This window comes from Ictidomys tridecemlineatus, chromosome 11, assembly GCF_052094955.1.
Source record: "Ictidomys tridecemlineatus isolate mIctTri1 chromosome 11, mIctTri1.hap1, whole genome shotgun sequence".
Lineage (NCBI taxonomy): Eukaryota > Metazoa > Chordata > Mammalia > Rodentia > Sciuridae > Ictidomys > Ictidomys tridecemlineatus.
The window spans coordinates 56073822-56100219 of NC_135487.1; the positions used below are offsets into that span (position 1 = coordinate 56073822).

Sequence of the window (26398 nt, forward strand, 5' to 3'; positions counted from 1 at the left end):
GACAGTAAATTCTTTAGATTGTGTGCTTGCTTTGAGGAAGAGGAGTTCTAATTTCTATGAGGAGATTTTGGCTTCTATGACTTGCTTCAAGGGAGAAAACAGGGGCAGAAGAAGGTGAGAGAAAGACTGCTTCTGAGGCCTCCCACTCTCCTTTAAATCCAAATACTCAGCATGCCAAAGCACCATGCTTTGAGGGAAAATAGACCCCAGCAAACCTGTCTCTGCCCTGCTTATGTACCGAGGACACTGAAGGGATGGGACAGGGGAAAGTGACTTTTCCACATAGACCTCTTTGCTGTCTCGGAAGGAGAAGAGAGGCATCCTACCTAGGCCACTCAACCAGGTGCTCCTTCAAATGATTTATGGCTGCCATCTATTCTAAGAACTCCATTTTTGGAATGGAATTGCCTGGGTTTGTGTCTCCACCTCTTAACAGCTATACAAACCTGAGCAACTCTAAGTTTCATCCTTTTCTTCTATAAATGAGAATGATAAAATACTAACCTCATTCAGCTATTGATCAAATATTAGGAGGAGATAGATATTTATTTAATGAGTGAAAGACAAACACTAAATATAAATACCAGGGTGTGGGAATATAGTTAAAATTCAGGAAGTCTGAACAATAGTAGAGATTTCAGGAAAAAGGAACCTGTACCAAAGAGAATTCACGTGAAAAGACAGTATACAGAGTCTCTCAGTGGACGTTCATATTCATAGCATTCCTTATTTTGAACTTAGCCTGAGGAAATTTACCACAGTGTTTGACAAAGCTTTTAGAACTGGGGAATGGTGGAAAGTTCAGGATGATAGTGATTATTGCAATTTATAAATTCTCTAAGCCTATTGATTCTTGAGTCCTGTACAAGATAGCTGTGGTCTCCATACAAATTCTTTCCTCTGGGTGCTAACATTCCTATATAGTACAAAACTCTTTCACTCAGGGCAAACAGCCCCTTTTTTTGGATGGCAAAGAACACTGGCAATCAGCCACCAGTCTAAAGGGTACCCAGGGACCTTTTGAAAATAAGATGGCATTGCTCCAAAACACACAGGGAACATATTAAGCAGGGTGCACTCCCTGTATCTTTCTTGGTCAGGGCTTACATTAGTCCATTTGCAGTCCCCTTGTTCCTAGCCACAACCCTTCACAAGGATTGACCTGTCCTGTGCTCAAGCCACTCACCTCGTTAACACCACAAAGCGACAGCCAATGTGAGTATGTGCCAGTCTCTGGTTGTTTTCCCCTACATCTTCAGCCTCCACACTCCCTGTGCCCCTCCTCTCTCCAGGCAGCTTCCTTTCACACACAGTGAGAGGGTAGGAGATTTTGATACCTACCTAAGTCATTCACTGGATGATTCTCCTCTTTGGTGTGTACTCCTCCCTGAAACCCCTACTTCTCATGAGCCGTGGGCACCACTCTGTTAAATTTTTTTAAATCACCATCTGCTGGTTACTGTTTTTCTAGGTACTCAAGGCACATGGATGAACAAAACAATGAAATTTTGATTTGATGCATATGTGGTAGATGCTTTCTAAATGCTGTTGTTTTTTCAGTTCATCAAATTTGTAACTCCCCAAATTCACATTAATACATTTTGATATTAAATCGTGCATTCTTGTTAATTTTCATATTCCTTTAACTGAAACATTTCTAATCTGAATAAATATAGTTATAATTAACAGTCATTTCTGTGTGTAAGAAATTAGCTTTTGAGTACAGATGTGTCTTAAATTTTTCTTTGATTTTATTACCATGTCATAGACATGTCATAGTCCAGAATCTCTGGAGTCTTGTTCTACTTAGGAATAAACTTGTGCTGTTTGGAAGTAAGCAATTATTCTGGATGTTCTTTTCCTTATCGTTGACCATTAACTTTCAGGTTAGTGGACTATCAGCCTCTGGCCAAACTTAAAAAAAAAAAAAAATGTTGGTTTCTACATTGCTCCAGGCTCAAACCAGAGAAATCTGATATAGTGCAATTTTCTTAATCAGGTTGAGAAATATATATAAGCAGAAATAGCATGGTTAATTATAAACTTACATTGCTGTTAAAAAACAGTTTTCTCCAGATTGTTTCAGAAACCACAGTGCATATCTCAGAAAGAAAAACAGGGACTGACATAGAATTAACAAAATGAACGTAATTTTGCAATTGAGATCATTCTGCAAAGTTCCTTGTGGCCTGGCTGTCCTCAGGTGTGAGGAGTAATTAGGATTTCTTATGTGAAAACTTCTGCAGACTCTGGGAATTCACCTGGGAGACCAGCTGCATAGCTATAGATCAGGGGAATAGCATACACATATCTTGTCTCTTGAGTTCAGCAAAGGATTTGATAAAGTGCTTTCATATTGTTATCACAAAGCTGGAGAAATTTGAGTGGAATGAGGCATAGTGGAGTGAATCTGCACTACTGTACTCAGACAGTCTATTTGACTTACAGATGCTCAGGAAATAAATGTTTGTAACCTAAATTGAAATAAATTGATCTATGTTGATCTGTAAGAAAGTGCCACAAGTGCTGTAAGTGGCATCTTTCTATACCCTGTCCTGTTCAGCGTGTGGATCACACATCTATGAACACTTGTAGGACCCATTTATTGACCTGCATGTCTTCAGTCAAATAGTTTTACCAACTGCTTCCTTATAGTTAATTCTAACAATAATTTTTCAACACTATCCTATTTCCAGTCTCTGTGGCATTCAGCTCTGACTTCTACCTATTTTTAGAAATTCATCTTCCTTTGGCTTCCAAGGTACCATTTTCCCAATTTTCCTTTTAACTCTATTCCTCCTCCTTCTCTCATTTCACTTTGATACCCCTTGAATGTTTACCTTCCAATTTCCTCACAATTTTACCACTCTCTGAGTAATTTCATTCATGCTCTTAGTTTAACGTACTGTTTATAAGGTGATAACTGCAAATCTGTGTCGTCAGCCTCGGCCACTTTCCTGGGTACCAGTGCCATGCATCCCATCCCACTTGTATCCCTCTTGGCATATAGCCTCTTCTTTCAATTTGTTAGTACACTGAAGTGATTTGACATGAACTATCTTAACCTCACTTTTTCCCAATAGTAATGTTTTTGGTAATTGAAAAATCTCTGACATCGGACACAAATCTGTTTGCTTTTTTATATGCAACCAAAAAGCAGATTACTTAATCTACTTATATGAGTTTACTATTACCACATAAGAAATTGTCACAAACTTAGTGGCAACAAACAACAAATTTACTTATCTCTCAGTTTCTTTGGGTCAGGGGTCTGGACATAGCTTGTGTTGGATTCTCTGGTTAGGGTGTTTCACAAGCCTGTGATGAAGGAGTCAACAGAGGCTTAGCTCTCATGAGTGCCCAACCGAGGAAGGATCTACTTACAAGTTCCTTCAAGTTGTAAGAAAACAATGCACTGCTTGTTTGTATTTATTTGTAAAATGGGATTAGTAAAGACTGAGATGATTGTAAACAGGTGCTTTATCTAAATGAATTTTTGGTGTCACATTCAGAAGTCCTGTGGGATTTGGGTCCATTTCGTATTATATAAGATCTTCGTATGTATATTTTGTCCTTGTATATTAAATACCATTAGTATCTCTTACTCATTATGATGAGCATAAATACCTCCACAAATTCTTGAACACCGCTTCGGGTGCTATTGCCTTCTAAGGGGTTTAAACTTTCATGTTTAAACTGATGAGGGGTTTAAACTATCATTCCTAACAAACAAGTATAAATTTTTTAATAGAAATCATTAGAAGAATTACAGTATGCATTCACTCATTCATTCAACAAATTCTTATTGAGTCCCTCTGCATGAATCAGGCACTGTTCTGGGTGCTGCCTAATTCACAGTAATGACATGGTAGTGACAAAACAGTGTTGCACTTTCTCTCATGGAGCTGATATGAAACATCAGAAGAGATTTCAAGAATGAGCATCCATCACTTAACATTCTTCTTTAAAAATGTAGACCATAAACCTCCTTAAAATGTAGAACATTTTACCTGAATGCTCTGATTCTTTAACTCCTCAAAGTTCAACTGAAGTTCCTCCAGCAGTGTTCGGAGAACAGGCGTCCCTAACACACAATAAATTTTCCTAAAATACAGTCACCAGCTTCTTTTCCAAGGTCCCATCCTTTCTGTTTCCCATGTGAATTTTATTTTGTAATAAAACTGGACTATTGTCTATTTCATGATCGGCTCTTAAACTTCTAGTTTTGTGCTTCTCTTTACACAGTTATTGTCTGTCCCCACTTTTTCATCCATCTACATTCTATCCCTCTTTTGAGTCTGTTTCATGGACCCTTTTTGATTTCCCAAGATGTGGAGTGTGGACCCTTTTGAAGTAACTGTATTACCACTTGAAACAATATTTTTTTTTCTTGTGTCAGGCATAGTGACAAGATCTATCAGGAGTCAAATAAATGTTTGCTAAAAAAAAAAAGTATGTCCCGTATTATGGTTATCATTTGAATAATTTTATGATCTCTACCTTCTTTTAATTAAAATTTTTTTTTAGTTGTAGATGGATACAATACCTTTATTATTTATTTGTTTATCTTCTTATGTGGTGCCAAGGATCAAACCTAGTGCCTCACACATGTTAGGCAAGCACTCTACCACTGAGACACAACCCTAGCCTCTTCCTTTAATTTTTAAGCAATTAAGAGTTGGGTCTTTGGGGCTGGGATTTTAGCTCAGTGGTAGAGAGCTTGCCTAGCATGTGCAAGGCATTGGGTTCAATCCTCAGCACCACATAAAATTAAATAAATAAAATAAAGGTATTCTGTCCAACTACAACTAAGAAAAAAAAATTTTAAAAAAAGAGTAAGGTTTCTACCTTATTAAGTGTACTCTTGTATTTATTGGGTTATAGATGTCTCAGGAAATATTTACTGGACATCAACTTCCTACTAAAACCTGTATAGGTTCCAAGGATCTAGAATCAAGAGAACCTGAATTCAAATGTTAGCCATCTATTTATTGGCCTTGATTGTGGGCAAATTTTTCAGAACCGAAAGGTTTTTGCTTCCTGTTCTGCAAAACATTAATGATGGTAGTGATGATTATAATGACTATAATGACAATGGCTAATGTACTGTGTACCAGACACACTGTTAAGAATTAAGATCAGGAACTAATGTCTCTGGAGTCAGACTGCACAGAGTTCACATCTGAGTTCCTTTGCCTAATACTTAGGTGACCTAAGCAAGTTAATTCACACCAGAGAGCCTCAGTTTCTTTAGTTAAAATTTGGTTAATCATAGATAAATATCTTAGTGCTTCTTATCGTTCCTAGAAAAATATTCAAACTTTAGTCATCTTTTGTTATTTGCAAAGGAATGTTTTCAGGATTCCCATGGATACCAAAATCTGCAGAAGTTCAAGTTCCTTATATAAAATGGCATTGTATTTGAATATCATCTATGCATAGCCTCCTGTATACATTAAATCATCTCTAGATTACTTATAACACCTAATACAATGTATGTAAATACTTGTTTTACTGTGTTGGTTAGGGAATAATAACAATAAGAAAACATCTGCACATATTTAATACAGAAAAAATATTTCTCCCAAATATTTCCTATCATGGTTGGTTGAATCTAAGGATGTGGAACCTACAGATATAGAAGACCAATTACTTATGGTGACCTGCAGCCAAGACCTACACAATCTGACAGTTCCCTACCCATTCAGGTTCATTTCACATCTATCTCCTTTGTTTACTTCAGACAGAGTGGTCTGTTCTCAGGAACTTTTCCAGTAAGCCCTTTGCCATGTGACTTGTTCATTTCAATATTGACTCAAATGTCACCTCTTTACAGATGACTTTACTGACCATCCTAACTAACAGAGCCCTGTATCCTCCAGCCCCCTTCATTCATTCATTCTCTCTGACCTTATTCATTATTAGAGATAGATTATTTGTTACAATTATCTCATTTAGTTATTTTTTTTGCCTGATTATTTGTTCTGTGTAGTCTATTTCTTTTAATAGAATGTTTCATTTAGGCTTGGCTAGAGTGGATGTTGTATGAGAATCTGGCTAGTGTCTGGCCAGAGTGGATGTTGTATGAGAATCTGGCTAGTGTCTGGCCAGAGTGGATGTTGTATGAGAATTTAGCTAGTGTCTGGTGGAGTCACAGCACTCCACCTAAGCAGGTACTCCAAAAATAAAGTTGTATGCATAAACAAAAGAATAAAATTTTTATAGGTTGTTGAGAAAATTTAAAAAATTAATATAGAGTACCTGGCAAATAAGTGATGAATTGATGTTAGCTGTTATTATTATTACTAATGACACAGAGATAGAAATGGTCTAGGTTTTGTCAAGTTTGCAATCTTGAGATGAGGATGTGAGAGTGTAAAGAGCCAACTCTAATAAAAATAAGGACTGGATGAATAGGGCTTTTGTGATATGTGAAGATGTCTTCAAGAAATACTTGACAAACTATTGTTTTACTTGAATATTCTTAAAAAAAAAAAACACCACTTAGGAACAAGCACAGCATAAGAAGAGAGGGAGGAGTTCATGCATCCTTCTAAATAGATTTGATGTTTTGTTACTTTAAAGATCTGCACCCAAGGCAGAGTAATCCTGGGTAGGCAACGGCTGTTATATATATGTTGACTTTATCATCCACTGCAGAACAGCGACTACATGTGCAAGGCATCCTGATGTACATCATGTTTACACTTTCATGACCTCTTCCCTTCCTCCCTAGTGCTGGCATTGAAAACGGATTTATGAGGTTTAGTCCTCCTACATTCTCCCTAAGGCCTCTCCAACACTGCCCCAAATTAAATTGAACGTAAGTGAAGTCCTGTCCTGCTGTGCAATTGCAGCTGTTAAGACCAGTCCTCCAGCCTCCTTCCCACCTATTTCTGGCTCCTAATCTCTCCTATTCAGACATTTTGGGTCTGCCTCTTCCCTCTTGTCTCCTCCCTCTGCTTATGCCCTGTGTTCACTCTCTAGAATTCTTCACATAGTATATTTATCCTACAGAATGTTCTACATCTGCACCCTCTCTTCCCCCACTAGCTTTTAGTAATTACAGTTTTATCCTTAGGAAATACATTTCTTCCAATTAGAAACTCTTCCGAGCACAGTTGTGGAGTTAAAACTGACCTCTCATATTTTATGATTAGAACTATAATGTTTCCATGTTGATAAATTATAGATAGAACAAGGCAGTTTTCTTTCCCACCAGGGCTTCTCTTTCTGCATACTAAAGCTGCCAAACAGTAAAAAAGACAACATGATTGTTTTTTGTTTTTTTTTTTTTCGTGTTCGTTAATTTCCCACATCAGGAATATGCAGGGGTTGAAATAAAAATATTAATTTTATTTTAAAATAAAGGAAGAGATAAAGCACGGTCTTAATGTTGTATAGAAAATATACTACAGTCAGGGATGGTTCTGGTGCATCATCCCTAAGTATTCTCAGTTTGTTGATTTTGCAGACACATGAGTTCAAAAAAATCACATAATGCACACTGAGTTTGACGAGACACTGATGACAGTTACCCTTCTGGCACTTCTATCACTGAACTTGTTAAGAGTAGCAAAGACTCTGCTCTGCCATGGAACCTCTCTGAGGACATATGAGACCCCCTTGTAGGAAAGCAGGGAGAGCAGGGGCTATGGCAGGGTGAACAGCTAATGATTACGAATCGACAGACTTTTTGAAGGAACAAGATCAACCACAACTTTGCCTCTTCAGATTATCAAGCAATAGATTTCCCGTGAGTAACATGTTTAGAGAATCTCTCTGTCCCAGAACTTAAAATAAAGGCTTAAAAGAAAATCCCACAAAAATGACTGTGTGCTGCTTAAAGAAGGGTTTTCAGGGTTGTAGTGGCATTCATTACCATAAATAATTATAGTAATTATTACAACAGTTTATGGGACAGACAGTAGACACATAGCAATATAAAAACAGTATCAGAGAAATTGAGAGGCTAGTGATGATGGCTAAGAATTATTTAGTATATAAGGAATGTTTTGATACTCAATATCTTACTGATTCACACAACGGACAAGAAAAATAGCAAACAAACAGCAGAACTAAAAGGTTTGAAACAAAAGGAATCCAGTTCCAGGGCCCATGCTCTTAATGGTACTGCCTGGTTCTAATACACCCTGGGGGCAGGGGGTGGGGGTTGGGTGAGCCTAAACTACAATGTCCACTGCTTCAGAAATACTCAGGGTCAAATTGATAGGAAAATAGGTTTTATTGCTATGTGTCATTTACTGTTAAGCATTAATATATAATATATATTTGGATGGTTTTGAGATTTTTTGGGCTCTGAAATATTAAGTTGTCAAGAGAAGGATCATTTTTGTTTCTCGTGATCTTTTGGGACATGTTCTGGAGTCACCAGGCTGGGCTGAAATTTTGGTAGCTACTAATCTCACTATATCTTTGCTGTCATAAGTCCTCAAGCTATGTCATGAAATTACCATTCTAGATTCCTTCTTGCTTTGGCATGAATTCTTTTTGAGGGCTTTACCATCTTTCTGTGCCATCTGGCAGACTTACTTTCCCCGCCCCCCAATCTAATCCCAAAATGCAAATCTATGGATATAAATCTCAAGTCCTCTCATCAAAGTGAATCAACTCCCAGGTAAGTCAGTGAATACAAATAATGTGATGGATGCCATCTAACTTCACTGACAGACATGTCTTGTGTGTGTGTGTGTGTGTGTGTGTGTGTAGTAAGGATTGGCTCACATGATTATGGAGGAATGGAGACTGCAAATCCCATGATTATCAGTTGACAAACTGGAGATCCAGGAGAGCCAATGGTGTAACTCTGTCTGAATGCTGAGCAGTCCTGAGAACCAGGAAAATTCCATGTCTCGGTTTGAATCCAGAGGCAGGAAGAAATCCAGTGTTCCAACTTCAAAACAGTAAGGCAGAAGTTCCTTTCACCTGCAGGAAGGTCAGACTTTCTGTTCTATTCAGACCTTCAATCGATTAGAAGAGGTCCAGCTCATCAGGGAGGGCAGTCTACCAATTCAAATGTTAAACTCATCCAAAAATACCCTTACAGACAGTTCCAGAATATTTGACCAAATACCTGTGCACCTTATGGGCCAATCAAGTTGCCACATACAATGAAACATCACTGGGACCATATGCTCTTGATTCTCATCTCCGAAAGATGTGTTTATCTATTAAATAGCTATAGGCCTGAACATATGGAAGTCAAGTCTCAAAAAGCTATACAAATGCAATCTTAGGTTTGTATATAAAAAATATAGAATGATACACTCTTGTAGAATCACTAATATAAGGAAGCAAAAATTAAACAAACAAAACCTCATCCATACATATAGTCACCAGTAAAAGCCAACAACAGTCATGGAAAGAAACAGAAACTCCTCAAGGGAGCAATGCTGGCCTCACCAGCAGGAACCATTGGGAAATGCTGACAAAGTCCTGAGAATTTCCATGAATTCTTTCAGATCTACAAAGCATCAATTTAGGAGCATATACACATGCTTTCCTTTCTCAAATGCCTAGCAGATAGTGAGAAAACAGAAATCAATAAGTGTTGATGTTCTCTAAAAGAAGGTATATTATTTGGATCAAATTTCACAAAATTGAAAATAGTAGTTAAATAAGATATGCATATGTTTATTTCCCATGAAAATGCAGGTGACCTTGGGTTGGTACAAGGTGGTGTATTCTGAGTGACCTAAGGCTTCCTTTCTCTTGGGGCAGTTCTGCTTGCAGCCTTGGTCTCCTGTGAAGGAGGACGGCAGTCACATCTGATACAGTGGTGTGGAGGAAAGGACAAGCATGCTATCTCTCAAGGAAGGTTCCAGAATGCTTTCATACTCCTTCCTTGTATCCTATCTGCCAACAGGTAGTGACTTCAGTCAACTACCAAGAAGTTATAGAGATGTGGTCTACCAAGTGAAAATGTAGCCTTGATTCTAATCAGCAGTGAGCACAACTTAATATCAGGAGTTCCGTTACTAAAGGGGAAAAGGTAGATATTTGAGAGAGGCAATCTAATACTGATGATAAGGAGCAACCTGAATTCTGAGAGTGTTCTCCTGGGAAATGGAACATTATTTTCACAGTTAGATGAATTTAGCTCTAATATAGGGCATTTAATACATTTTAGAAGAGTAGATGCTAGAATTTCATAAAACTGCTGATTAATTCATTATGTCAACTGCAATTTATTTACCTCACCCTTTTATAGCTGGGCTGTCTGGTCAGAGAAAATGTGCATCAAACATAGATCCTTATGCCCTCAAACTATAAGCACTTTGGAAGAAAGGACAAACTGATTTCTGACACTACAGGAAGAAATCAGAAAGTTACCTATACTATACAAGGAGAAAGAGATACAAATCTGAATTTTCTAGTCCAGATAAAACCATTTAACAATGAGCAAACAAAAGAAATGGCTTGCTACAGCTATCTAGCAACATAAATTTTAAAAAATTTACAATACAAAAGACAAAACTCAACATTGAATAAATAAAAGGAACAGAAAGAAATCTCCCATAAGCAATTCATAATATGGAACAATTTAACAAGAATCTAACTAAATAAAACAAGAGATCAAAAATATGGCAGAACAGCAGAATGAGATTATAATGGAAGCCATATAGCAAAGGAAACACAATAAGGATCAAAATAGGATCATTTGGAAATAGCAAAGTTGCCCAAGAGCCTGACTGGATGAGACCTGCTCACAGGAGGGGAGCGAGTGTATCTGTTAGTAAACTTAGAAAGTGTCTGTTATTAATGATATATTTATATTACCAAAATGCATGAAAATAAGTCAGAAGTATAACTTATAAATTTAGAAAGTATCTATTATTAATCATGTATTTGCATTATAATAAGTGGACACAAATGATTCTGGGTTATACTTCAATTGTGTTTATCTTCAACAAAGAACAAAGAATTGAGGATTTTACATCATGTATATCATTTGGCTGGGGAGATTGTTATGGTTTTCCAAACAAAAAGTTTTTTTTTTTTCAGATGAGTAAATTCCTTTATTTTCTTTCCCTTCAAACCATCCAAGACTGAAGGGACAAGTGCAGAGTGTGAAAATAGCACGTAGCATTTGACATTTTGAAATTTGTTTTCTGCTAGTTCCGTACAAACAATAGCCTGCCACAATGCTGGTCTGAGATTTGGACCACAAACAAAAGCTCAGCTTGGTGAGGTCCATGCCCTGTACAGACCAGACAATTGGCAATTTACTCAATCTTCTTGGTAGCATTTGTTCCACCCACTCCCTTCCCTGTTGTTTTCCTTGAGATTGCTACAAAAGTCAAGAAAGGCACACATGTAGAGCTGTGAGAAATAGCTTAAATTTTCCTACTTGCAGGATCTATATTTATCTAAACTGAAACTTGGCTTGAAAAGGTATTTGTATTATGGCTATATCTGTTTGTCTACATGTTTTTAATTTATGCAGTATATGTTAATTGCTTTTTTAATGTGATAATATTTTGACATTGCTTTTTCTCTTTTCCTCATTTCTTTGACTTCTCGAATAATTTCATCATGAGGACAGCTCTGAATCACATCTGCTCTCCAGACTTCTAGGCGTTTATTTAGTGTATACATCCCTCAATATTGGTATTCAAGTTTCTTGTTGGATTCTTAAAACATTTTGAGGTAAACTGAAGTATTACTATAGAGGTGACTTCAGTCCATCTGATTTTGGATGGCAAATTCTGGATAATCACCACACCTGGATATTCCAATAAGACACACATTAGCCTAATTGAATTTAGACTTATTCAAGTTGCAAGGAATAAAACAAGAAACTAAATTTTGAGCTGCGGCAGGTCATTCAACAAAATTAGGTCTACTTGACCCTCTCAGAAGCTGTGTAATATGTTTTATTTGTTGTCAAGGATGAGCAGAATGATGTGATTTTTGTTTATTTAAAGGAAAGTATCATGTATATTTAGATATAACACTTTCTGCCTGCTCATCATTTAGAAATCTATTTAAGAATTTGCATAGGAAAGAATATGTTCATGAACTTGGGAAGCAGGTTTTGGAAGGATTTATCTGTTCAAACTAATATATCTAAACTTTCTAAAATCAGAAGCCACCATCTAGGTAGTTACACATCTGGATCTGTCCATATCCTGTCCCTTATCACCTTCCACTTTTAACAAAGTATTGTTCTAATGGGCTATTTAACTGACTGACAGCAGAAGATGAACATGTGGTTCAAAAAGACTTGTTGACTAATCACTTTTGCACATGGCTGACAAATCTTTTTGGCTTCTTGAGCTGGAATTTCTGAAGAATCTTTTAACCATTACTTTTAGGAAATGTTCTCGGGTACAATGGGAATGTTATGGTTCTTATTACTACCAGCTTGGATTCTGGCCTATTAGAAATTTAGGAAGAAAATAGAACTGCAGTGCAGATTTTTCTCAAGCTATATTAAAGCAGCCTTTGCTATAGCTGCGAGATTTTAAAAAGTATTTTCCAAGACATCTATCTTGCACAGACAAGACCATTTTAAATTGGACTCATTAAATCATTTGTTGTCACAGCCAACAGCCATGTGGAGGCTAGTTAACAAATGAAAAATGAGCCTTTCTAACTTGTTTACTTTATATGAATGCTTCTTTTATTTCCAGGTTTTTTTTTTTTTTCCCCTTTCTGGTAGCACATTGACATAGAGGATCCTGTTATAGTACTGCCTGACAAAAACTAAAAATGTGAAGATAGAAAAGACTATAGATGTCATGCCTAAGTTTACATGAAATGCTGGTGAAGCTCCTACTGATAGTGAATCTTGAGTCTATCTTCTACTTTAAGGAAGGGAAGCAATTAAAATGTCATTTACTTTGCTGAAAGGTAACAGAATGACTTAAGAAACACAAGTTTACTTTTTTTCCCCCCTGGTGCTGGGGATTGAGTCCAGGGCCTTGCACATGCTAGATAAATGCTCTACCACTGGGCTATAGCCCCTCTCCAAGAGAAACACAAGATTCTTGGCACAAGAAAAAAAAGTAAATGACTAATTTAAATTCATTTCTGAATTTTTCCTTCTATCCCCTGGTCCACCTCTGCAAGATTGTTCCTGACAGCATAGAACAAAGTGTCCTTATTCCTTCCTTCATTCAATTAATTATTCATCTACCTTTTTTTTAATGGGAGCTTTATACATAGTAGTAGGGTTATACATAATAGTTGGGTTTGTCCCAACAAACTCATCCATGTATGGAAGTTGATTTTAGTTCATGATCCCTCCTTTTCCCCCCTATCTTCCCCTCCTTCTCCTTCTTCTACTCTACTTGACTTCATTTTGCTTATCTATTAATTGGTTGGTTCCTCTTTCATCAATCTTGATGGAGGTTTCCCTTTACAGATTTGTTGATGTGCAGAGCTTTGTTAGCTTCTTGCAATAAATTAATTTTTAATTAATTTCAGTTAATAAGTATTCTCTTTTATGGTTCATTATTTTGGGGTTTTTTTTTTTTCATCCTCTTGCTTTCTTAGGTGAGGCCTAGAAGAAATACCTGTTAACTTCTTGTTTGTTTTATTTTTCACTACAGGAGTCCTTTTTAAACTTTCTTTGTTTTTCATTATCTTCTAATAGCTGTTCCTAAACGTGTTACTGAGTCTTAAGTGAAGTGGAATGGTATTTTCTGGTTAGCTCTGTTGAAATACTGTGTATCTTGGAACCTGCAACAGGAAAATGTTAGTGATAAAAGAGAACTTTGGAATTAAGTCGATCAAGATTTGATTGACATTTCCACCAATTTCCTCAGAAGTAAAATGGAGATTAAAAATCTTTTAGGAGGTCTGAGAATGTAGCTCAAGGGAAGAGTACTTGCCTTGCATTCAAGAGGCTCTTGGTTAAATACCCAGTATTGATGACGATGATGATGATAATAATAATAATAATAGTAAATGAATAAAATAAAATCTTATAGGAATTAGACTGAAGATAAAATGAAACACATGTGAAGTCTACCATATATACTGGATACTTAATGAATGTTCCATCTATTCGGAAAATATACAAAAAATATCTATTCTTTGGAGTTGGGGAGGGTGGTTACTTTTCAGCCTAAGACACCACTACTCCATTAGCTTCTCAGCTTCTATTTGATGAATGATTAGAGTGAGCTGAATTTTATGCAAATATTTATATTTTAAACAGAGTTCAATCAATTTTAAGTTTTAATTGATTTAGATTTTTGAGATAATTGGTATTACTTGAAAATTGGATCTTTATGATATTTGCAACAAAATGCAATTTAGGATTCTCCACAGTTCCACAAATATAGTGCAATTTTTTCGAGGTCATTAATAACAATGTTAAATAGGCACGAACCTCACAACAACCCTAGAGTTAGTACTTTGAATGCTCCTGCAATTTAATTTATTCCCATTCATCTTTGTCTACCCTGTGGTCTGATGGTCAATTTGCTTTGTAGGATGAGATTGCAGAAAACAGACTTGAACAAATTCCACAAGTTATACCTTCTTCAAACCTTTCATTAACATATATTCTATACACTGTTCATTTAATAGTTTCTCCTGTTTACCCCCAAATTTTGTCATTCTTAACATCCTTCTGCATTTGCATTTTTTTTCCCAGTTTGAATCAGACGTGTCTCATCTGTAATTTTATATTCACTCAGCCAAAAAATGTGCATGAATGCCTAGTACGTGCCAGGCACTCTTGGCACTGGAGGAAAAAGCAATGAATACAACAGAGTTCACGATGTCTTGGAGGCTACATTTTAGTGAAGGGTGGAGAAAGGCCAATGCTTATTGTTTAAGCAAATAAGTAATCTGATTTGAAATAGTGATGAATTCTGTGAAGAAAATAAAATTTGGCAATAGGATAGGGATTTACTGGAATTTAGGGTATAGGGTATTATTGTAGTAAAAATGGTCGGGAAGGTTTGTCAGAAACGGTGAGAGAGAGCTAACCAATGAGAAAGAAAGACTGTCATAATCAGAAAAACAAAGTTCAAAGGCCCAGAGATGGTGATGGGTTTGGCATTTCTAGGACATGAAAAGAAAGTCACTTCTTGGGTAAGGTCAATAAAGGGGAGAATTATAGGTAGCAGAGCATGGGAAGATGTTTAGATTATTTTTCCAAAAGCGATGAAAATACATTGAGTGGGTTTAAGCAGAAGAGTAGATTGATCTGATTTATGCTTTGAGAAATCCTTTAGGCTGTGGTGTGAAGAACAAATTAGGGGTTGTCAGCTGGCTAAGGGTTGAGACAAAAGTCTAGCTACAGACTGTTACAACTGCAGAAATGAGATATAATGGTGACTTGGATTAGAGTTTTATGGAAGAGAACTGTGAGAAATAGTTAAATCTGAGGAAGATTTTGGGGGCAGTACCAGGAGGATGTGCTAATAGCTTGGATGTGGGAGGTGTTGGAAAGAGTGACACTGTGTTAAATTTAGCACACAGGAGAATGAAACCTACATAACAGTTTCCATTCAGTATTTGGTTCACCCTTATATTACTTTATACTCTCTTAAACAGCCCAGTAGCTCCTTGAAAAGAGAAACCCTTCTTATTTATTTTTGGTTTACCAATACCATTATATTGTTATAACTCAATAAGTATTTGTGGGATGAAGGGAAAATATGGATATAAAACAAATTATTCAGCTAGACAGAAAAGCAGCTGCTGTGTTAACCATTTACAGGGTATGTGGTATGATGTAAGAATAAAGGATACAACTTCTTGGAAATGCATATCGTGGAATGGTATGATCCACCAGATTTACAACAGCAAATTAACAGCTCAGAAAGAAATTGTAGAATTTTATAGGCCAAAAGCAAGTACAAAATACACTTAGGGATAGATAATAGACAATGTCTACCTGAATATTTAAAAGCACAAAAATAAGATGTGGGATCCTCCAATCTTACGTTACACAATGACCTTACATCTTATACTGATATGAGCAAAATTAGAGAGTCAATTCTTTATCAGTCCGAACACTTGGGTTACAATTGACCTCATCCCAAACAAATACAGTGGCTCAGAGATCTAGGAATAGCTTCAGAAATAGCCTAAACGGGGCTTTACTGGTGTCACCAGGCCTTTTCCCTTTTACTTTATCTTTGTGCGTTATTCTTGTGGTAGTGTTATTCTCAAATTTTGAAAAGATGTCAGCATCAATTCAAAACTTCACATTCTCTGATTTTCGGTGGGAAAGAAAGAGCTTCTCCATAATACTAGAACAAATTTCTTAAGCCTGGCTCTCACTGGCTTAGTCTGGGTCATATGCCCAGCCCTAAACCAATCCCTGTGCAGAAGGGAAGTGGGTGCTCAATGGAATTTGGGATAACATCAAGAAGAAGTAATAGAAAATAGCAGGTCAAACTATAACAAGTATCCACCACATAAGAGAATCTTTTCCTGTAATTTTTAAAGCATGTAAATGGATTTCAGTGCACCATTTTTTAAATGTGTATCACCTATATTTTGAGGAGAAAGGCTTTCAGCTTCAAGACCGTAAGAGCCCTCTATCATTCTTGTGTCCCCAGTGCTTAATAGTATTCCCAACATAAAGTAGAAACTCAAAATACTTGTTGAATGAATGAGTAAAAATGAGCCATCTCTTAATCTTATAGAAATTTCTGCTGAACTTCTCTATCAACTTGTTTAATAAAGCCAAAGAAAAATTTCCATATGTATGTATAATAAATTTGGAAAAAACCAATCATAGACTGACAAAATAATGTTAAGAGTAAGTTGTAAGATTCAATTACAGCCCTCTGGAAAGGTTTTACAAGTGGAGATTTTGGCCTGCATTTTAAAATTTGGATCTTTTTGATCTCTTTCACCTTTTGGGTAGAAAATAAACACCATATTTCCTATGGCATTTGGAAGAATTGAACTTGATAATTCTGGTAGTGCTATTTTGCTCTTTCAAGACATTCAACAGCAAGCACATATGTGTCTGGCTAAATGTCACTGTGCTTAAAAGTTTCTATAATTTGGATTTGGAAGCTGACAGAGGGAGATGGAAGACAGAACTTTTTAGTTTCTTATTACCCTGTCCCATGATGTTTCTTTGTTCATTTGATTTTAATGAATCCAACAGGAGTTGAAATAAAAGCTGGAAGATTGGCCTATCACGGGTTAATTACTTATTGGAAGGGCTATTTCTTGAGTCTGATGGTGGGGAATGGGTCAGAAAAGACTAATTAGACAAGCTTCAAGTTCTAGGGAAGTGCTAGTGGAACAGGTGAAAATAAACTGGTGATAATTGAGGGGCTAATTATCCTCCACCTAGCAATTGGCCACCAGGTGTTCTGTAGCACATAAAAGAAGGGACTGGCAGAGCAACAGAGGCTGTTTTGTTCAGAGAAACAAGGAGATCTGGAGGGGGGGAAAAACAGAGGACTTTAAAATCCATAAAATGGTATGGTGTTCCTTCTATTTCTGATTTATTTTTTTCCTGATGCATTATATACAAAGCTGAACCAAGGATATGTGCTGGTGTTTTGCCTTTTTTTGTTTTTAAAGAATGTGTGTTCTACCTAGTTTGGACTCACCAGACACTCAGTGTGGAGTCTACATGTACATATATCCTTGTAATTGAGTATATGGTAACAATCTACATGGCACATTTATTAGCAGGAAAGCTTATTGGCATTTAGAAGGCAATGATTAATAATAGAATGGGGACCAACCAGTCTGAATTGTTATAAGCCATGGCTTCATAATCACCACCTGTTTCTTTTTCAGGCTGCATTGGAATATTGCAAGAGTTGTTAGAATATTTCTAGTAGTGTGATGTATATCACCCACATATCACATGTGGGATCTTTCAGATTTCTTTTATTATCCTAATTTGTCATTTTGTTAGAAATCACCATTCAGAATTCAGTAGGCAGAACCATCTTTAATGTAATGATTTGTAGGTAACAAAAATCAGTTTAAAGAGTGAATATCTGTAGTTACAATTGCCATTAAAATAACGCCTTTTTATAATAAAAAGTTAGCAAATCCCCATATAATAAAGATGCCTTTAAGCCAAACAGGGAATGATCATGCAACTTGGTGATTAGCACCAGCATGGTTCAAGTTCCAAACCTATGTTACAGAGTAAGGATAGATGGATGGCGTTGGAGGTAATGAATGGCGTTGGAGAAGATAATGCTAAGTGAAGTTAGCAAATCCCCAAAAAACAAATGGCGAATGTTTTCTCTTGTATAAGGAGACTGACTCATAGTGGGGTAGGAAGGGGGAGCTTGGGAGGATTAGATGAATTTTAGATAGGGAAGAGGGGTGCGAGGGAAAGGAAGGGGGCAGAGGATTAACAAAGATGGTGGAATGTGATGGACATCATTATCCAAAGTACATGTATGAAGACACAAATTGGGTGTCAGCATACTTTATATACAAACAGAGATATGAAAAACTGGTATGTATGTGTAATAAGAATTGTAATGCAAGAAATAAAACAAAGTATATGTATAAAGACATGAGTTGGTGTAAACATACTCTATATACAAAGATATGAAAAATTGTGCTCTATATGTGTAATAAGAACTGTAATGCATTCTGCTGTCCTGTATTTTAAAAAATAAAATCAATTAAAAATATAAAACAACAGAATTAATGATGCAAATTTTTCCAACAGAGAGAGAGAGAGAGAGAGAGAGAGAGAGAGAGAGAGAGAGAGAGAGAGAGAGAGAAAGAAAAAGAGAAAGAATAGGAGCTGGTGTTACTAAAATTCAGAGATCACCTTGATTTTGGCAAACACAGCCTATATGTATGGTGGGAGTCATGGGGACACACTGAGAGTGATGCTCCCAGAAGCAGAGGACGAGAAAAAGAAATAGACTACTTCTCCCTTGCCTTACCCTTCAATCTCCTGTGACTTCCATCAGCTGAACTCAGGCAGAAGCCCCTAGACATTGGAGCCTGGGAAACACAGCAGCCTGCTGGGACAAACTCCACTGATACAGAGGACAATGAAGAGGCAAAGAATGCATTAGACAGTAATGGTCCAAGCTACAGAATATTGCCTGATAGCTGGAACCTAATTGAGGTGTCATTGGATCCATGTCCTTTCCCTTGGGACCAGGAGTCTTGCTTGCTCTTCACTTTCCTCTCCCCCAATTTCCTTTCAAAATATTATAGGTCCTTGGTATCTGAAGAAACCAGAGAAGAGACTTTAGCCTCTAGCTGTGGCCTGTGTATTCTCTGCTGTTTCTCCCTATGAACTGGTGTTCCCAGAACACATTTCTTTGCCTCTATTTTTTTCCCGAGGGGGGAGGGGGCAGGATAATGTATCTTTTAGATGAATGCAGCAGGTGAGAATTTTCCTATAACCTCTCACCTTTCTTCCTTCTCCTGAGAAGAACCTTCCACCTTCCTAATTCTTCATTCTAAATCCAGGGTAACATGACTGACTTGAAAATCATGCATCCAAATTATTTAATCATGTCAGGTGCTAGGAAAAAACAAACAAACTTACCTTATCTTAATTTAACTCTTTAGAAGAGTGCCCAGGCCTGGTTAAAGAAAGAAGAATTCTTAAACAGCAGCTGGCTGACATATTTATAGAGTTCTTAACAGGCTTGAGTGTCTGGTTTCCCTATCCTCAGCAGATCATCAAAACTGAAAGGATCAAGGAGGAGGAAGACAGTGAGAACAATACAAAAATATACATATCCTTATAGGTAAGCCAGATTTTAGTGGGAAAGCATCAAGGAAGGAAGATGGAGAACCAGAATTAGCCAAACTATATTTCTTTGCTTGTTTGTATGTTGTAAATAAAGGAATATTGAATAAATTTCAGCAGTCTTTTGCTTTGAGGGGTTTCTGTACCTCCTGAAGGATTTTTGAGCCAAAAAATGGTTAAAGATTTTACTTATTAAGGAGTAAATCTCAGTAATGCAAATAATCTACTCTAGATGACTTCAACCTTTTTTGATGCCATTCAAATAAGGTTATTACTATAGAGTGAAGACGGCTTTTTCTTTTTTTTTTTTTTAAAGTAAGTTTCCTCTCATAGAATCATTGGAAGTTTACTACTTTCTGAAAGCTGAATGAAGGACCAGATAACATTTGTAATATAAAATAGATCACATTTTCATTTTTCCGTGTTTAATATGTGCACAGAAATTAGACATTCAAGATCAGAGAAAGACTACAGTCTCCTTTTCCTTTATTGTTGTGCAAGTACCCATTTAAGCAGTCCCCAGACTTAGAAGTAGGCATTAGGAGAGGCGTCTGTGGAGTGGGTAGTCATGGGGATGAAAGGTTAAAGATAAGAGAATTCTGAGTATGGGTTTTAATTCACTGGGGAAGCTGTCAGCAGCATAATTAGAAGAATAAGCTGTGTAGGGACCATGCAGAATGCAGCTGCTAAACCATAGCGTATGACAATTTTAAAAATCCATCTTTTTTAGCCTTAAAATAAAAGCTTTTCCCACATCAAGGACTATCTGGAGAATATGTCTTCCGTAAACTCTGTGTGAAGACCGATTTAAGATTACTGAAAGAAGAATACAGCACATTTCATTGGGGATAGGTTTCCAAATTAGAATAGCTTTTCTTTTATAGTGTTCCATCTTGTTAACTCTTCAGTGATTTGAAATTCCTGACTTCATACAGCTTATGTGTTTCTACTTTTTGAAAAGGTGCTTAGCCATAGTCTAAAATATCTGGGAAGACAACTGTCATGGTTTGATTTAGTCAGCTCCAATAGCCACCAATTCCCAAGAGAAAAGATAGGTGAATAAATCAGCTGACTACTACTCTAAAGCATTGAGACAGGGAAGACTGTCTCCTTCCCAGAAAACCAGTGTATGTCAAAGTAGATGGAATGGTGAAAAAGAGGAGATTATAGATTGTAAGCCAAAGTAGTGAATTTTGTAAACACTGTAAGCTTTTATGAGAAACTTGATGTTTCTATTAATTAAATTTGATTATTACTGCTTCAGAGTAGCAAAAGTTAACTCAAGGTAGTGAGAAAAAATTATTAAGATATTAATTTTCAGTTGTTCTTTATTAGCTGTTTTATTTCCTTATTTTAAATCAGATATCGAGCTAGACTATATTTTATATCAGAGTTATGTGCAGGACCTAAACTAGCAGCCACTTGAAGGCAGTATCACCTCCTATCTTTTGTGAAAGCCTAAATTCCCTGAAGAGACTATCCAAGGGAGAAAAGGGAATGCCTTTGAGAGAATTTAGGAGGGGGAGAGAGAGAGAGAGAAATGTTTTTCTTCTCCTAATGTGGTGAAAAGACAGACTTGGTGGGTACCACTGGTTATACTGACTTTCTCAGTGCTCAGACAGTGACATCACAAAGACCATGGCACTCTGGTCACTGTCGAAGCCTAGTTCCAAGGCATAAAACCCTTTAGCCTCCTTAGTGTTTCAAATACATCACTTTTGGCATGAAATCAGCTGAGCCTCCAAATCCCAAGAGACCCTGAGGATTGACAGAATGTGCTTCTCTGCAGGAAGCCCGGTCTACCAAAAAGTTATAGAAGGACACTTCCTGAGCTACTGGCATTGCCGAGGACACAGGGACCTTCACGTAACACTTTGGATGAGTGTGAGAGTGGAAGGAACAGACAATGAGACAAAATTTTAGACAGTATGGTAGGATAAGGGCTGGGACATGGATTTAAGTGGACTTAGAGAAATAAACTTTCAAATTTCTTACAGTCTACTAATATTTAGACGTATTGTACTCAGCAGAAAGAAAAAGTTTATCATAGGGATAAGATGATATTCTAGTTTCTTATCTCCAAATGTACCTCTCCTAATAGCCTCCTTCCTCAGTATATTCCAGCCAGTGTATTCCACTGATTTCTTTGTTCTTCACCTTCCTTTTCCTACAAATGACTGTGAATATTTGCTCCTCCAAATATGTCCTTACCTTTTATGTCTGACTTTAAATATCATCTTTGGAGAGGTTATTCTTGATCATCCTCAAAAGGAGCTTTCTCTCCCTCTCATTTCTATGGCAAGTCAGCTATTCTTGATGACCCTGTTTTGCATTTCTCTGTAGGATTCATCCTAATGAGAAAGAGAGAAAGATAGTGAGTTTGCTAGGGCCCTTACATCAAATACCTCAGAATGAGTGGTTTAAACAACATAAATTTATTTTCTCACACTCTGAATGCTACAAGTTCATGATCAAGGCATTACAGGTTTGATTTCTTCTAAGATCTTTCTCTTTGGATTGCAGATCACCCTCTTCTCCCTGTACCCTCACAGAGTCTTTTCTCTGTATCTATATCCTAATCTCTTCTGATAAGGATATTAGTCATAATGGATTAAGGCCCACCCATTTTACCTTCATTACTTCTTTAAAGTTCTAATTTCAAATATAGTCACATTCTAGGTAATTAGGGGTATTGGGACTTCAAACTATGAATTTGGGGAGAGACACAATTCAGCATAGAGCAGAATCTCACCAGTTCATTCTGGCAGAAATGGCCTGGCTGTATCTGGAAGAACCCAGGGTCCTCCTACTTGTCCTAACCCATACTCTCTCATCATCAGAGATGCCTGGCATCTCTAACTCCAAAGCCTTGTGGTGCTACTGCCATGAATCAGCTTGCTGTTTTTGGTTTCCAGTAGCCCACCCCCACTCCTTTCCTCTCCTGGCCACCGAACAAACTATAGAAGACTCAGATCATATTCAGTTACTAGTCATCTAGCTGTTAATGATCTTTTGAAATACTGTTGGCATTTTTTACTGGCTATTGTCTTTTCTTTTATTCAATTTATCTTTTTATTTTATAGATTTTTCCTTTCTTTTCATGAAAATGTAAAGGTGAATGTGTAAATTTAATGTTCTATGTTAAGTTAAAGTCTGGTATGTTACTTTAAATGCCATTTAATATGACTTTAAGGTCCTAAACCTTGGTATCTAAATAATGGAGAGTTTGTTATTAATAATTGTCTTAAAGTTCTATCCTTATTGCATCAATGCACTAATTTTTATAGAATTAATTATTTAAAAAGTGGTATTCTTGAGGAAATTATAAATATCATATCCAATATTAGATCTAGTTACTGTGGATTTGGGGACATTTTATGTATAATCCTGGGTTAATGCAGAACACAACAGCATATCATATCATAATATTTAGATTATAAAAAAGATATTTGGTCAATGTAGTTTTCAGTTTCAGGTCTCATTACTTGCTTATATAAACGCTGCATGCAGTCAAAGCAAATTAGCTTGCTGTTCTGCAAATATGCCTCACACATTTCAGCCTTTCTGCTTTTGTTTAATGCATTTCCTCCTCCTAGCATAATTCATCCCTACTTATTAAAATGTTTTCCATTTTCTAAAGCCTACCTAGGTTCTGAGCTAGTGTCTTGCCTCTCCTATGGACATAATAATATCTGCCCTTCTCTCAGGGCCCTTACTTGACTCTAGTAGATATATAAGTGAACTTGGCTTATTTTTCTTATCAGATAAACATCATAGAAACAGAGTGTTCTAGTGATTTCTTAATGAATACCTATGCATTTAATAGGAGCTCCGTACTATCTGTTGATGTGAATTGTGTTCTCAGTTTGAATTGGACAGAAAATTTTGCTTGGTAAGTGTTGGAAAATATAAATTTATTTTAATACTAAATCTTAAATAATTCAAAAGCTATATCTGTTGTTAATACTCTTATATATCCTCCTGTCAAATTAAAAACAAACCTAAACACTGCAAACACAAAATCACGATTAGCTTGATTAGTTTTCAGATTATATAGATCATTTGGGGATTTTTAAAAAATTTTTAGAAATTAGGGCAGTGTCTTGAAAACTGATTACATAAAATCACAAGCAAAGGTTTTAGAACAAATTTAATATACACTTAAAGACTTGTCAGTCTGTTAAGTGCAAAAGACCCATAGAGTGTCTTTGGTTATTATTAGAATAACAGAAAATGAAGAAGACATCTGTTTCAGGAATATTCCTGCTGAAGCAGAATTGGGAGCAGAGATCAGTACTTTAAGAAGGGAAGAGAGCAGAACTAAGCAGATGATACATCTAACAGCTTTTCCCCAAGAGGTCTTGAGTGTAAAGAAGTGGCTCTACCAATGTACTAAAAGCCCTTCAGGGAGTCACACAGCTTCGGTGCATTGATCTGTGCCACAGGATAGAATATTCAGGGGAGTGAAGATAGGATGGCCTCAATAATTTCTGAAGAGTTTGATTTCCTTGAGACCTGCACACATTTCAATAGAACAAATAACATAATTTTTGAAAATTGCACAGCCTTGCTAAATGATAACCAGTGATTTCTTCATCTTGTTTGTTCCATGCCTAAGGACAAAAATAAAGCCAAAAATTATTTTCCCGCATACTGTACACACAAACAGGCAGTGGCATCTCTTAAGGAAAAGAAAATACCAAAGACACAGGACTAGGATTTTTTTTTATAGTAAGCAAAGTTAGTAGCTACATAATAAATAGTAATAAATATTTGCTCAATAAATGAGTGATAGATTAATGTGTCAAATTCAGTGGAAAGATTAGAAATGAATTGATAGTTATAACTAATATGAAAGAGGTGACAAAAGCTTCTCAAATTCTGTTTTTCTATATTGAGGAGGCTAATAAATTATACTCCTTATGTAGATCTACAGTGCAGCATAAAAGGTTATAACATGGAAGAACACATAGTTCAACCTCCACATTAAGCATAGGGCAGCCTAATGCAGAGATTGTGAAGTCTTATTCCAGTGCCAGAAGCTAATTAGTGGAACAGCCAAGACCAGCTCCATCTCTTCTTTTTTTGTTCACTTACCATGCTTTCTCTACTCACTACACTGTTAAAGCCAAGCAACAGTTATTGAGCAATAAGTGTAGTGGATATCTTTTGTGAAAAAAATTACAAAAAGAAAGAACATTAGAGCCTAAAATTGTTTTAACCAGGATAATTTACACAATATCTCTATATGTAGTTATAGGTATTTATTTTTGGCTAAAGGATTTGCCTTTATTTATTCAATCAACTAACATTTTACCAACATCGTAATATGTGTAAGTGTCAGTAAAATCTAGTTTCAGTTTATTGACAATTTCCTTGACAGTTGTCAAGTTTGGATACAAACAAGCACAGTCAACATAGTTTAAGGGGAAATACACAGGCTTTATAAAGCATGTGGATCTGTTTTACCTAAGATCTTTTCTTTTGGTGCCAGACCTGTTTTCTTCTGTGGCTACAAACAATTCCTTTAACCTCAGTGAGACATTTATAAACCAATGCCCTCAATTATGAATGAGAGTGCAGTTGATAATGTGTGGATGAAGGATTGCACATTTTGTGTTTCCTATGGTAAAGATGTAGGAGTCATATTATTATGTCTGGGGTACAGGGAAATAGAACTGTTCTATTATTACAGATGGGATCCTGTGGTTTTTAAGGAATATTGCACTAAACATAATAATTTTACCAGTTATGGAAATAAATAATGTTATATAAAAGGGAAATAATCTTAATAGCTATTTAACTCTTCTGTATGAACTTGGTTGTTGAGAGGTTGTATAGAGTTTTGTGGGGGCATTTATGGTGGATTTTTTTCTTATAGCTTTCATGATTATTAGGCAAAAGTATGTCATGAGAATAGTAAAGCCATGCCTTTTGCTTTCTGAGCAGGTCTCTGTAAGCGATTTAATATGGTTCACCGAGAGAGGGTATGGTAGCTAGTCCATGTTAAGCCTAAACAAACGGCAGTAGAAATTGAAATGGTTGTTCCTGGCTCAATTCATGCCCCTGGATTAAACTGAAATATTACCCATGTCATGTAGGGATATTGAAGAGAGTTGTAATTCTGTTGGTTTCAACTAGGTACTGCCAGTAGTAACTGCCACTTGAAAAACAGTGAAAATACATTTCCTGAAGAATTATTAGCAAAATGTGAAACTCCAACAAGGAGTGCAATCCAGAACAGCAATAAAATAAAGAATAAGGAAAATTATTTGCTATCTAAAAGAGTAAAATTATGAAAGGCTGTCATCAGTGAAATTACCCTCCTCATAGAATAACAGAATTGTTTAGATTTCCTTTACTGCTTCTGTTCAGTAAGCTGAGTTTACATTGTTTTTGGAGATATACACATTATATTATTTATTTCCATAACTGGTAAAATTCCAGCATCATAAATAACTTTTCCCATAGCCTGCATGGTTTTATTTAGTACGTACATATTAATGCCTTAAATTACATTTCTACAGTACATTCAATGTGCATACTAATAAAATCACTGCCGCTTCAATGACCTTGAGCCTGAACTTCAGTCCTTCACCTACAGAATTTTAAAAATGCACACATGGGGGAAGAACAGGGAAGATGCATAAGTAATTGTAGATTCAAAGCATATGTTTATCTCTGGGAGTATTTGCT

General features: G+C 36.4%; 1 long non-coding RNA gene across 1 annotated transcript in view; it reads left to right on the plus strand.

Annotated features, from left to right (window-relative positions):
• The first annotated feature begins 987 nt into the window (after positions 1 to 987).
• Positions 988 to 26398, plus strand: part of LOC144367723 (uncharacterized) — a 60227-nt gene continuing 34816 nt past the window's right edge. The window contains exon 1 of the long non-coding RNA XR_013427248.1: positions 988 to 1215. This is a non-coding gene — a long non-coding RNA (uncharacterized LOC144367723). The remainder of the gene's footprint in view (positions 1216 to 26398) is intronic.